Source organism: Gobio gobio, assembly GCF_949357685.1.
Source record: "Gobio gobio genome assembly, chromosome: 3".
In the NCBI taxonomy this organism is placed as follows: domain Eukaryota; kingdom Metazoa; phylum Chordata; class Actinopteri; order Cypriniformes; family Gobionidae; genus Gobio; species Gobio gobio.
This window is the reverse complement of record NC_137099.1, coordinates 25,882,191-25,894,348: the sequence shown is the minus strand read 5'-3', so window position 1 is coordinate 25,894,348 and position 12,158 is coordinate 25,882,191. Positions and strand designations below refer to the sequence as shown.

General features: G+C 39.0%; 1 protein-coding gene across 4 annotated transcripts in view; it reads left to right on the top strand.

Annotated features, from left to right (window-relative positions):
- Window positions 1–12,158, top strand: part of lcorl (ligand dependent nuclear receptor corepressor-like) — a 56,056-nt gene that overhangs the window by 25,842 nt on the left and 18,056 nt on the right. Inside the window, exons 5-9 of one of the 4 annotated variants that reach the window (XR_013816151.1) lie at window positions 742–779; window positions 2,076–2,180; window positions 8,635–10,669; window positions 10,903–10,989; window positions 11,108–11,167. The exons of the other annotated variants lie outside the window; for them this stretch is intronic. The gene's annotated coding sequence lies outside the window, so the exon portion shown is untranslated. The remainder of the gene's footprint in view (window positions 1–741; window positions 780–2,075; window positions 2,181–8,634; window positions 10,670–10,902; window positions 10,990–11,107; window positions 11,168–12,158) is intronic. 4 annotated transcript variants of the gene reach the window in all.

The following is a 12,158-nucleotide window of genomic DNA, read 5'->3' as shown; positions in this document are numbered from 1 at the left end:
TTTTTCTGTCTTTTGTTTGATTAACATAAAAACAGACGGCAGCAGGAATATTGGGCTGCTCTGATTTTAAGAGCTGCACAGATCCAATATAAAGAGTATTCGCACATTGAGAGACGCAGCGTTCTGGGTGTGTGCTTTGTATGCGTGTTGCACACACAAAACATATCACACAGCGCGAGTACCAAACTGAGAGACGCATGTACTTTCGCATCTACTTGTGCTTGAATATTTAAGTTGGCGAGGCTTAAACGCACAAATTATCAACTTCCGTGAAGATGCTGCACTGGCCCGATCGGGCAAGTGACAGCTCCATGAACCGACCCGAGTGTCTTTCACGCTGGCCCCGGGCCTTTGGGCAGTCCTTATTGTCGAGCTCTGTAAATATGAGTTACCTAACTACAGTATCCACTGAAATTGACATTACACAGGACAACATATTGTATTTACCCAGCACTTACAGTTAAGTTTTTGTTGTAATTTTATCATTGTATGAAATTAAGTCACAGGTCATATTAAATTTGTGGTAACTACAGGTGTTACCAAAATGGTGTCATTGGTGTCGGCCTTATTTCGATACTTATTTTAAGTCTATTGGTTTATTCGAAAATGAGCATTCTCTTGTGGTTTAAGCCTAGAACTAGTAGGAGGAAACTAAATGCAAATATATATGTATATGTATGTGTTTATATATTTATATATTTGAATAACAATAACATTTTGTTTATGTAATTTACATTGCAGTGGCTGATGTGACAGATGGTCTTGAAGAGAAGACAGAGGTAGGCTGTGTCCACATATAAACACACCCATACATATGCATATACACATAGATAAACTACAGAAGATTAAATGGTTAAATCAGTCTGTGATCAGTGTGGACCAAGCACTGAATGTTAAAGAAGAGATTAAATTGATGTATTGCAGCCAAAAGTGATTCACAGGTCTGTATTTTTCAATACCCAAACTTAACCAAGCCATTATAAAAACAAATCTGCACCACCAAGCCTGCAGAATTGTGTCAGGCAACCACCTGAACCCTGCCAGACAAACACAATTTTGTGTGGACATTGTATCCATAACGAAGACATTTCTAATTATTTTTTCTATTTTATCCATTTATTTTCCTGCTCTTTACGAGTTGTTCATTGGAATATAGGGAATCCCCTGTGGCTCACCTGGTAAAATTTCTGCTGTCAACAAGTCCTTATTTAAAGGTTCAGTTCTGGAGGTAGCATAAATGGCAAAAGAAAAGCTCCCAAAAAACTTTAAAACTTATTTTGTTTTGTTTTGTTTTGTACGTTCAAAGCTATAACTTGAGTCGCCTCCAGAAACTTGTAGCACATCACAATGCTTGTGAAGAACAATACATAAAGGCGTACACAAAAACTGTAAATGAGTAGAAGACCATATTTTTTATTTTATATCAGAGCATGAAAACAAAGATTTGTTGAATTAAATCGTTTATATGCCTTCGGTTGCTAGGTCAGTCTTATGTTTGTAAAAAAAGTCATACATCATAACATGTCTTTTTCAGTTAGCAGGCCCTTCTAGTCAGCAGTTGGCCCACAAATTGGTAATGTGTTGGCATGCAGTATAGGGCCTGGGTTAGAAATCGAACCCAGGTCACAGGGCTCAGTGTGCACCCTAGACAGTGAGCCACAGGGTTCCCCAAAATAAAGCTTTAATAGCCTGCCTGGTGATCTTTTACTTGTTCTTATTTTTTTTTTTAAATCATAGGGAATTCTGGTAACAGTCTGCTTTTTCAAATGTAGACAATATCTGCTGTGTTGAACAGTGAAACGGCACTAGGAGAAAGCAGTTCATTTTTGGTTAACGTTGTACTAACTGAATATGCTAGAGTCTAGACTGTCCAGTTTTAAGCACGGCTGCATCAGCTTTCAAAGCTGAAATGAAATATAGGCATTCAATTCTGGTATAGAAATCGGTATGCAAAGTTAAAGCTAAATTGTGACACAGCATATTTGAAATGCAGTAAAATTGTGATTTTGTTTCTTTACAGATCTTTATTGTAGTTAAAATGTGAATTTGATTGTATTTTTCTGTTTATTTTTCAGGAAGCACACCAGTGCTCCAATGATAGTGATGGTACTGTTATCCTTGACCTCTCTCCAGACACGGACACAAGTGTACCTGAGCTTGGAAGAACTGACAGTGTAATCGTAAGTTTATTTGCACATCTTAACATGTTAATATGAAAAGTATCCCTTTTATCCTGCACATAGGACAAAGGACAAAAAAAAAAGTAACCGCAGAATTCCAATATAAAAAACCAACAACAAAAAAACAATTAAGATTAAAGTATGTTACCGTAATACATATTCAGACCTGCTAACCTTGGGGAAAAAAAATTCTAATTCTCTAAAGGCATCTTTACACAGCAGACGAGGCACAGAAACCGATTCTGAAATGCACCGTATAAATGCATTTACACAGGAATGAAAATCGCGGGAAACAATGCTTTGAACATTACAACAGTTTAAACAAAGTGTTATAAATTAATTAAAAAAATTATGGAATATATAAAAATTAAATAAAAAATACAGAATTTTTAATAATTTTCCTCTGCGTGCTGGCGCTTTTGATGTTTGTCATGATTCTGTATAGGCTTGTAGGCTACGGTGTAGCCTAGTTGTTTTATATTTCGTAATAAAATTGTGCCTGATTGAACAAATGCTATACAAAATATATATTATTACGGGTAGATCACCGCAGGATTTAAAGTGGATGAAAGTTTTTTTAAAAGAAACAAAGTCCCTTTGGAGCAGTCGCAACAAATGAACAATGATAGCGTTTCAGGACAGCAGATATATCAGCAAATATCAAATCTAATATCAAATATCGTTCTCAAAAGAGATTATTTTTGGAATATAATATTACAATGCACAATCACAGTGACACCGACTGGGTTAAGCATAACCCATCTGAGGGAAATGTTGCAGTGCATTGATATGCCAGACTCTTCAAAGGAAGATTACAAATGGGAAACGTCAATTTATTACACACGACGGTGGTTTGCTTGACGATGTGAGTTAGAGCCCTACACAGGCCACAAATCTAGGCCCTAGCACGGCCCGTGTCCGACAGCTTATCAATATTTTCGGCCTGAGTCCGACTGGAGCCCGTGTTTTTTACATTTTTTTATCCTCCCTATTAGGCTACACATTGTTGCAGCCATTAAAATAATTCAGTTTTGTTTTTAATGTCAAAGTAGTTATATTTCGTTTCTTTATTATGTTAATTTAGAAAAATGTTTAAAGCATTTTTTAGTTTGTTAAATTAAAGTTTTTGTTTTTTATAGTGACGACCAAGCGGCCGACAGTGAGTTAACCGCATGTTAGGTCAATTTAGCCTCTCAAATCAACACTGGATTTGTCTTGCCTATAATAAAATCCATAGATATAAAACCCTTCAAGCATCACAAAGTTAGTTTAAACATTTAGCCTACTATCACCACCACCATAAAAGGGCATTTTTGACAAGCTGAGGCTGATGCTGCCCGCAAACGAAACGGGCTACACAATCTAAACTAATAAAAATTAAAACATGCAGGTTGTCTTACACCTCTCCGCAAAATGATAATTCCGATCTTCAATTCCCAATTCCCTTCAATTTAAATGTGAGTACAGGTCTCTTTTACCTTATTTCCTAGATGGTTTGTCTCCTGCTTCTTGATTCTTGCGCCGCGTGAGCTGACGCTGACAGGCTGTTGTCATGACAACGGGGTAGTTTAAGGCGGCACAAGTTCGCGTTCATTTACACTGAATCAAAGCTGTTTCAGCATCGCCTTTGATACTAGGGGCCGAGGTGGATCAGACCCGGCATATTTTAAGTCTGCTTTAATGCGGCATTGCGTCTTTACTAGTGGTGGGCATAGATTATTTTTTTTAATCTAGATTAATCTCACTGTAATCTTGGAATTAATCTAGATTAAAATTGCTCATTTGAATTCTGCCGAAGGCATTCAGAATGTGTGCTCGTAAGTGATTGTTTGTCTTTTTGTAGTTTGAATAATAAATAACTTCTGTCCCTTTAAGACCTGACGCACGCATGGATCCCACTGTTCCTGTGAGCTGGTTACGACTGTTTACGTTAAAACTCACCAAGACGGGCATTGAGACATTTGAGTGTATTTGACCATTAATAAGATGGAAAAAGGAGCTCATTTTTGCACTTGTATGTCAGAAGCGGCTTTATTACGGTATGTGTGTGTGCGCTTCAGATGCGAACGCGAAATCTGCGGGAATTAGTAGAATTAATGTTAAGTGCAACCACGCGCAAAATTCAGACCGGTCACACCAATACTTACACGCTAAAGAAAAATCCAGCAGAACTCCCGTTCGCAATGTTCAGAGGATTAAACGGACTGAATGAGAGGAGGCGGGTGCGTGTTAACTCTCTGTCGGTCGGAGAGGAGAGGAGAGTGCAGCTGATATCGATACTGTAGAAAATGAGTATCGTTTCAGATATTTCAGTATCGATACATAGCGAAATATCTATATTTTTGACAACACTAGTAGGCATACACACAGGTTCGAAGACTCGTTCTCTCGCCCCTACAGTGCAATTTGGCTAGGTATACATCCGCGCTAAAATATCAAGGTGAAAGTCATCATAGCTTGCTTAGTATAGACCCAGCTCCCAACCCAACTTTGAGAATAGATTAACGGCAATATTTTTTTTTTAATCGCCCGATAAGAGTCTCACGTTAACGCAGCACGTTAACGCCGTTAACGGCCCACCACTAGTCTTTACACAGAATTTTGAGCAGACACAGAGCCGCTTTAGAGCCGCCTTAACTCGGCTGTGTAAAGATGCCTTAAGGCTATTTAGACATGTCATCAGTGATAAACCTGGGGTCATAGGGTGTTTCAGGTGTTGAATCATCATACAGCCTTGCTTGGATGATGTAGCTGGGCGATCAGCCCCCGACTTGTCCAAGTGACACTAAGCCACAGATCGCCCCTCCGGAACCACAACTTTCACAAGACTTCTTCAGCAGCTTCATGAATGTTCTTGATAGCTCTTCTTCCATTTTAATACAGAGGAGTTTGAGTTTGCTGAACTCATTTCCCAGCAAAGCTCTGACATCCAACTTCAACTGGCTTTACACTAAGCTCTCCAGCCATTGCTCCAACACATTGAGATGAGGTCTTCATATTTTTGCCTTTTTGAACTCTCTGGCTTCCTCAATTCGGTCTTCAGAGGACAGATGGTTCTATCAAAACCACTTGGTTTTTCATCTCCGATGTCAACATGTTTCGGTGGAGCCATGTAGTTTTCAATGTACTCTGGGAACTTAAAGTGATAGTTCACCCAAAAACAAAAATTTGATGTTTTTCTGCTTACCCCTAAGGCATCCAAGATGTAGGTGTCTTCGTTTCTTCAGTAGAACACAAATTAAGATTTTTAACTCCAACCGTCACTGTGTGTCACTCATATAATGCTTGTCAATGGGGTCTAATTCTATTAGAGTAAAAAAAACATGGACAGACAACTTCAAATTAAACCCCGCGGCTCGTGACGACACATTGATGTCTTAAGACACGAAACGATCGGTTTCTGCGAGAAACCGAAAGGTATTTATGCAATTATTTCACCTCATATCAGACAAATGTCTTCAGCTCCCCAGACTGCCATCATTTCCTGTGAGTGAGGTCAAAATTCCGGCCGGGTCATAGATATGTATACGTAGAGTCCTCATTCGAGCGATCCACGCTGGCACTAATGAGGAATCTATGTATATATCTATGACCCGGCTGCTATTTGACCTCACTCACAGGAAGTGATGGCAGTCTGGAGAGCTGAAGATATTCGTCTGATATGAGGTGAAATAATTGCATAAGACACGAAACGATCGGTTTCTGCGAGAAACCAAGCGGTATTTAAGACATCAATGTGTCGTCACGAGCCGCGGGGTTTAATTTGAAGTTGTCTGTCCATGTTTTTTTTTACTCTAATAGAATTAGACCCCATTGACAAGCATTATATGAGTGACACACAGTGACGGTTGGAGTTAAAAATCTTAATTTGTGTTCTACTGAAGAAACGAAGACACCTACATCTTGGATGCCTTAGGGCTAAGCAGAAAAACATCAATTTTTCGTTTTTGGGTGAAATGAACTATCCCTTTAATCTGTCTTCCTAGGTCAACCTGGCGATTCCAGTCCTGTGCTGTGTTGAGCAGTCCTCCCTGAGAAGCTAGATGCATGTGCTTTCTCCTTTCCTCTAATGAAGGAGATGGACTGTTTAGAAGGTGTGCAGATTCTTGCTGTCATGAATCACTGTGTTTGTGTCATCCATTGCCTTTGATCAGTAACTGAAGATATGCTCCAATGTGAACTCTTCTGGCAAAATTGGCACGCTGTGGTGTCTGCCAAACCCTAGTCTCAGCCTCAGATGCCACGCCCATGATCCGTTGGCTAAACGTCTGATGTATGTTTCTCACAAAATTGGAAACACTTAAGATTTTCTGAAGTTGTCATCTGATTGGATGAATTCTAACGGATTTGCACACAGACGTTTGTCGCTTTGAGTAACTGTCTGCTGGATACACACCCTTAAACATGACGCTATTCTGAACTAACAGTGATTGGTTGCATTACATGTTGGTTAGGTGGCCTCATGGGTGGTTCTTGGCCAATGAAAGCTGCTATAGAGCCCAGACCTTCTGCTGAAGTCTGAATGCAGCTATGCAGATTGGCTGGGCTGGGGAAAAGTTTGTAAACTGATTGAATGAGAAACTTAATGCTTAACGGCTCTGTTCTCCATAACTTTGACCACATGATCTTGCGAGTTTCCACATGCTCCCACCTGATTCAGGTTCCTTATTTATATATGCCAACCATGCCTCCTTGTATCTCATCTTGCACCAGTTAACGACCCTCCTTTTTTAATGAGTCTTATAGCGTGGCTTTGGGAAATTGCCCAGTCCTGCCCGTCCCACAGCCATAGTGAGAACCAAGATATTTTGCCGCAGCCATGCCTCTGCTCTGGCAACCTCTTCTTGGGCCTGCCACTTCCTTCCAGACTGTACAAGAATTCCTGCAGTTTTGACTTTTAACATCAGCAGAGTTTCAGTACATGATAACCTCTCAGGCTTGTGACATTGAACTCCTCCACTATGCCACTCATTGGAAGTGACCTAGGGACCGGAGCCTGCGCAGTAGAGAGCAGGAAGTAGAGCTGCGAAATATCAATATATATTGATATCCATTCTCTGTCACCATTGGAATCTGGAAACTCTCAGGCGGAAGTGGAATTGATTAACCACCCTTTTCCTTCCTCAGGACCAAAGACCTGAACTTGTCTGATTTAAAACTCATTATAGCCCTCTTCTACGGAGGACATGAGGTGGCCACTCCGCTTTTGACCCAGTAGTCTGGCCCTCCCCTTGCCTTTCCTATGATGCCACTCTGCGTGCCTAAGTGTAATGAGCCTCTTCCTTATGATGTCTGAGGTCAGACAAGAACGTTTTCTCCTTTTCCTTGGTCAACTAAAGATCTAAGCTCTTGTCTCAGCTGACTTATTTTAAAGTTCCTGCCGGTTAAGTCTAGCTGGATTAACTTTTACCTGCTCTTTAATGACACCGAACCATTCTGTGTCTGTGCTCATGAGTGAGCACATAGTCAGGCATTTTCCATTGCCCTTCGATATCTTCTCCAGGATATTCTCTACATCTTCATCCAACTAGAGCCACTCTTTATACTTGGCTGCTGAACACCTTAACCTGACGTTGTTCAGACTTCCTGCTTTGTATAGGCACTCATGTTGCATGGAGGTTATGACCAGGTTCTGTAGTCAGCACCTTGAGACTTGAAGTGCTTGCTTCTACGTTGCTCCACTTTTCCCTTCTTCAAGCATGCCATCTGTGTTTGGATCCTCAGACCTCTCAGCCTTTTGCCTGCCTCGGTGCAAATACAGACTGTGCTAGTGGTCATTACTAATAGATTCGTCCAATAGGGATGCTCATCCAACCCTCCCTCCTACTGCCGTTCTTAGATGGCTATCAGAAGAAAGTTATTCATTCATCATATGCTGATCATTTTACACAAGACCTGTTCGTGCTGTGTATATGCGCCAATAACATCTGAATGCAGAGCAAATGAGAAACCTGTTGCTAACTTTTTTCTTCTGTTCATATTATAATCTTGTGTTTCTTTAAGCACACATCTTCATGTTTAATGAGATTTCTTGACATCTATCTCTATCAGCAATGACTCTACTTCATTCATTACACTTGCTCTAAGCACAAATACGCCGTTACTTTCAATTTTGACGTTAGAGCATGATGTCAGTCTCCTCTTTTGCTGTTTAGCAGGTGAGACGCTGCATCTCTTGCAGTTAGACCCACTGCATGTGCATAATCACAAAGGTGTCACCAATTTGTGTAGTTTACAGGTTGGCAGGTCTGCGTTTTGTAACGATTATGATTTTTGCTATATTCATGCATCACTAATGCTAGTATTACTACTACTATTGCTACTACAGCCTGGAAATTAATAGTTGCATTAATTATAAAATCTGCACACTGGATGTTTCACTTTGGACAGGCCTTCATATTAATATGTTGTTTGTCTTGGTATTTCTGATCTAACTTCTAGGTTTTATTCACAGCTTAACAGGAAAATGCTTGGATATGCAACAGAAGAATCTCTGTCAAGTTCAGAGTTCAGAGATGAGTATATACCGGAAACAGAGGAACAATCAGACAGTGACAGTTCAGTGGAGGAAGAGAGTTTAGCAAAAAATGTCAAACAGCATAAGAGACTAAAGGTTCAGTCAAAAACATCAAGATCTCAACCACGTAAAAGAAAGCGTGTGACATGTTCTAGTTCCTTGGCTACCAGTGGTACCAAAGAATCCTCTTCATCTGATGAAAATGACACCAGACAATCATCTTCATCTGACAAAAATGACAGCGAAGAATCCTCTTCACCTGATAATTCTAATGTGACGGTCTTGATGCTGAAGAAGAAAAAAGATGGAGGCAGACTATACAACAAAAAGTACTACTGCTTGTTCTGCTCTAAACCATTCAGTAAAATGGCACGCCATTTGGAATCAAAGCACAAAGATAAGCCAGAGGTGGCAAGAGCAGTTGCATTTCCGAAAGGGTCTAAAGAGCGAAGATTACAGCTGAGTTTATTGAGAAATAAAGGGAACCGTTGTCATAATACTAAGGTGCTTAAAGAAGGAAAAGGAATCCTGATACCCCAACAGCAATCCTTTGCACCAGTAACAGCAAGTGATTACTTGCACTGTGTAAACTGTGAGGCTTACCTGAAGAGGAGATCATTATGGAGGCACATGCAGAGATGCCATCTAAGCAAAAAAGTCAAAGGAATGAAGCCAGGAAAAACTCGCGTTCAGGCCCTTTGCTTGTATACTGAACCAGTTCCAGAGAGTGTTAATGACCGATTTTGGAAAATTGTGCTTGAAATGCACGAGGATGAGATAACACATGTTGTCCGCAAAGAGAAAATCATATTAAAATTAGGGGAACATCTCTTTAATAAGCATGGCCATGATGTCACAAAACATGAATATATCAGACAAAAGATGCGTGAGACAGGGCGCCTAGTTCTCCAAGGAAAAAAGAATGGCAAGTTAAAGGATGTGTCAGATTTCTTTGTACCGGCCAATTTCCCTCATGTGATTGAAGCAGTTCACAGAGTGTCTGGCTTGAATGAGGAAACGACCAAATACAAAGCACCATCTTTAGCGCTGAAGTTAGGGCACAACCTCAAGAAATTGGCCGACATTATTGAATGCGAGGCAATGATGTCAGGTGATAAGAATGTTCTTAACAATGTGCGGGCCTTTAAACAAATCTGTGACACTAAATGGAGTGAGTGTGTTTCATCCCAGGCCCTCCGAAATTTGTGTGAGGCAAAATGGAACTCTCCGCTGCTACTTCCCTTTGCCGAAGATATGAAAATAATGCACCAGTATCTTGACAGACAGATTAAGGAGTACCGAACAAAACTTGAAGAAGAACCAAGTAACAAACACTGGGCAGAACTTGCAAAAATTACACTATGTCAGGTAATACTTTTTAATTGTAGAAGAGAAGTATCCAAGATGTCCCTTAATGCTTTTACTTTGAGGGATACCTTGTTGACTCATCCAGATGTAGAGCTTGCTTTGTCAGACCTTGAGAAGAAACTTTGTAAGCACTTCCAAAGAATTGAGATAAAAGGCAAACACGGACGAAAGGTCCCCATTCTTCTCACACCTGATATGTTGACATCGATGGAGTTACTTGTCACGACTCGCCGTAACTGTGCTGTGCCTGATGAGAATGTGTTCATGTTTGGAAGACCTCAAACACTCAGTCACTTCAGAGGATCAGATGTTATTCGTCAGATTGCTCAAAGCTGTGGAGCAAAACACCCAGCGGCATTATCCTCCACTAGACTGCGGAAGCACATGGCCACTATGTCTAAGGTCCTCAACTTAAAGGACAATGAAATGGATGGCCTTGCTGACTTCCTGGGACATGACATGAGAATGCACTGGCAGTATAACAGGCTTCCAGAAGGTACATTACAGCTTGCGAAGATAAGTAAAGTTCTTATGGCCATGGAAAAAGGACAGCTATCTGAATTCGAAGGAAGGAATCTTGATGAGATCCAGATTGATCCACAAGGTAAAACATGCCTCAGTAAATAAGTAAATTCATTTTTTTCGTTTTCCTCCGTAGATTTGAATTAATAATAATAATTTTAAAAAAAATAGCTGATTGAAAATTCTCAAATGCCATATTATGATCAGCTGGAACTCCACTGTTGGTTATAGTTTACATTTGTTGAATGTAGTGGTTTAAAAAATATTTAGTTTTCTACCTATTAATTTTATCTGTATGGTTACTGTGTTTTATAGAGCGAGTACTGATGGACAGTGATGGATCAGACTCTGAAAATGAGAATGAAATGACTGGAAATGGTGCTTCAACTTCAAATTCGGCAGGTATGTAGTCAGCTACTGAAAGGAAAATTATGGGAAATCTAGAAAAGGCTGAATATTACTGGAAGAAAAATGTGAAAGTGTATATTCTTTCACTAAAAGAGAGCTATTATGTGTCCAGACAAATCACTGAAGTCTGCTACTGAAATTGGACAACACAAAAATCAACAACCAGCCAAAGGTAATAGGATTTAAAGTAAACAGGAGGATTATGAAGTCTTATGATATTGTTTTACTTGTAAAGAGCCAGTGCTTTTATGATTTGCATGCCTTTTCTTGCTTTTATTTTTATATCCTAGATAAAATATATCCTTTATATAATTTTCCCTATTACAGTTTCCTGAAAATAGTATAGTTTATTCTCTGTGTACCAACAAAAAAGAGTCTACTTAAAGGGGCTATATGCAACTTTTTCCCCAAAATAAACGTAACAATAGCCTTTTTATTTTACCATTTATGACTCAAACATATCCTGATGAGCATACTGACACCTTGTCCGCTCACAGTGGGTGCACCTATAAGCCTGTATCCTATTGTTCCTATTTTCTGGCGGGTCGTTTTTTTCCCGTGCTGTCTGCAGATGTGACGTCACCACCGCTGCGAGAGCGAGCAGAAAATAAGAGCAGTTCTGTTTTTTGGCCACAGGTGTCAGTTGCGAGTTTAAATTTCAGAAAAACGCATATAGCCCCTTTAATTGCAAGAGAAGGAAGTGAAAATGTTTTTGTTTGTTTTTGATCTTTTGTTCAAAAGTATTAAAAACAATCCTCTCATGGATTTCTAACAATCCTCTCATGGATTTCTAACAGTTACAAACCCAACAGTTTTATCAAAAAAAAAAAAAAAAAAAAAAAAATATAAACAGTGAATATATTCAGTGAATATATTAACCATAAATTACTTTAAATTAAAAAAAAAAAAAAAAAAATATATATATATATATATATATATATATATATATATATATATATATATATATATATATATATATATATATATATATATATATATATATATATATATATATATATATATATATATATATATATATATATATATTTATATTTATATATATATTTATATTTATATTTTTAATTTAAAGTAATTTATGGTTAAGACCAATAAAGCCTAAATATTTTGTCATGTTTGGCTTGGTCCATTTTCGGCCCAGGTCC